The sequence below is a fragment of the Trichechus manatus genome, unplaced genomic scaffold (genome assembly GCF_000243295.1).
Source record: "Trichechus manatus latirostris isolate Lorelei unplaced genomic scaffold, TriManLat1.0 scaffold00120, whole genome shotgun sequence".
Taxonomy (NCBI): domain Eukaryota; kingdom Metazoa; phylum Chordata; class Mammalia; order Sirenia; family Trichechidae; genus Trichechus; species Trichechus manatus.
In genome coordinates, this window is record NW_004444056.1 from 7,830,769 (window position 1) to 7,833,279 (window position 2,511).

A 2,511-nucleotide genomic window follows, 5' to 3' on the forward strand; every position below is an offset into this window, starting at 1 on the left:
GCACAGCCCCGCCCCCTGCACAGCCCCGCCCCCTGCACAGCCCCGCCCCGGCCCCTACACAGGTAGAGCCCGCCGGCGCACAGCCCCGCGACCTGCGAGCCACGCCCCCTGCGCCATTTTCTGTCGACACAAAGAGCCTCTCTCGGAGCGACGATCCCACTAAGGTGAGTGGGTGTCGTCTTTCTAGTTCAAAGCCGTGCTTCGCGTCCCCTTCAGCCTCGCGTCCTCCGCGCTCGGGGTTTAGGCGTCTCTGCGAACGTTCAAGTCCCCGCACCCGCCCCGCCATTCTCCTGGATGCGCGTCCGTTTCCGGTTAAAGGAGCTCCGAGCGGGTCCGTCCGGCCTTCCCGCCTCCGGCCCGGGGACCCGCGCGCCCCCTTTCCTGTCGGAGCCCCCCACCGACCCCTCCCCACCTCGCGCCCCGAAAGGCCCCGCGGGGGCTTGTCGTCTGCGTCCCCCGCCCCGTCCCCTGGGCTCGCAGGGCGGTGCCGGCCGCGCTCCATGGCCCCAGGACGCGAGTCAGAAAGTTTGGTTCATTCTGTCATTTTCAGTCAATTAATGTTTCCTCCTTTCATTCCCGAAGCTTATCATTTCTTTAAAGTTCTGTTGATATTTAGTTAGTTTTTAATATAAAATGCGGGTTTCCTTTTTCCCTCTGTAGGTTTCCAGATTTGAACAACCAGTTTATTTATTTGAATCCTCTACCCCCCACCCCCGTTTTTTTGAAGGTCCCTGGGTGGCCTAAACGGTGTGCACAGGTGTACGAGTCTAGAAAGAGGTGGTTTAAATCCACCCAGTGGCACCGGGGAAGAGAAGTCTATACTTTTGTAAAGATTATAGCTAAGAAAACCCTATGGAGCAGTTCCATGCTGTAACACATGCAGTTGCTGTGAGTCCAATCCACGTAGGGCAATGAGTATTTTTTGTTGTTGTTGTTGTAGTTTAAGTGAAAGTTTACAATTCAAGTTTGTCTCTCATACAAAAATTTATACATACATTGTTATGTGACCCTAATTGCTCTCCCTGTACTGTGACAGCACACTCCTCCTTTCCACCCCTGATTTCCCATGTCCATTCAAGCAACTCCTAACCCTTTCTGCCTTCTCATCTCACCTCTGGACAGAAGCTGCCCATTTTGTCTCATGTATCTACTTGAGGTAAGAAGCACACTCTTCACGAGTATCATTTTATATCCCACAGTCCAGTCCAATCTTTGTCTGAAGAGTTGGCCTCTGAAATTATTTTAATTCTGGGTTGACAGAGAGTCCGAGGACCATGCTTTCTGGGATTCCTCCAGTTTCAGTCAGACCATTAAGTCTGGTATTTTTACTAGAATTTGAGTTCTGCACCCCACCCTTCCTCTGCTCCTTCAGGGACTCTCTGTTGTGTTCCCTGTCAGGGCGGTCATTGGTGGTAGCCGGACACCATCCAGTTCTTCTGGTCTCAGGCTGATGGAGTCTCTGGTTTATATGGCCCTTTTGTCTCTTGGGCTACTATTTCGCTTTTGACTTTGATGTTCTTCATTCTCCTTGACTTCAGGTGGGTTGGGACCAATTGATGCATCTTAGACGGCCACTTGCTAGCTTTTAAGACCCCAGATGCCACTTACCAAACTAGGATGCAGAACATTTTCTTAATAAACTTTGTTATGCCAGTTGATGTCCCCTGAAAGCATAGTCCCCAGATCTCTGCCCCTGCTACTCTGTCCCTTGAAGTGTTTGGTGGTATTCAGGAAACTTCTTAGCTTTGGTTTAGTCCAGTTGTGCTGACTTCCCCTGTAGTGTGTGCTGTCCTTCCCTTCACCTAAGATAGATCTTGTCTACTATTTAGTTAATAACCCTCTCCCTCCCTCCTCACCCTAGTAACCATCAAAGAATGTTTTCTTCTGTTTTTAAACCTTTTCTTGAGTTCCTATGGTAGTGGTCTTATACGCTATTTGTCCTTTTGTGACTGACTAAATTCTCTCAGCCTAATGCCCTCCAAATTCCTCCATGTTACGTTTCACGGATTCATCGTTGTTTTTTATCGTTGCGTAGTATTCCAATGTGTGACTATACCATAATTTGTTTATTCATTTGTTGGTTGATGGGCACCTAGGTTGTTTCCATCTTTTTGCTATCGTGAACAGTGCTGCAGTGAACATCGGTGTGCATGTATCTATTTGTGTGACAGCTCTTATTTCTCTAGGATATATTCCAAGGAGTAGGATTGCTGGATCATATGGTACTTCTCTTTCTAGCTTTTTAAGGAAGCGCCAGATCAATTTCCAAAGTGCTTGTACCATTTTATGTTCCCATCAACAGCGTATAAGTGTTCCAGTCTCTCCACAATCTCTCTAACATTTATTATTCTGTGTTTTTTGGATGAATGCTAGCCTTGTTTGGGTGAGATGGTATCTCATTGTAGTTTTGATTTGCATTTCCCTAATGACTAATGATCCTGAACTTTTCTTCATGTGTCTGTTAGCCGCCTGAATGTCTTCTTTGGCAAAGTACCTGTTCATATCCTTTGC

General features: G+C 47.9%; 1 pseudogene; it reads right to left on the reverse strand.

Annotated features, from left to right (window-relative positions):
* Positions 1–502, reverse strand: part of LOC101349222 (serine/threonine-protein kinase MARK2 pseudogene) — a 4,484-nt pseudogene extending 3,982 nt beyond the window's left edge.
* Between the last annotated feature and the right edge of the window lie 2,009 nt (positions 503–2,511).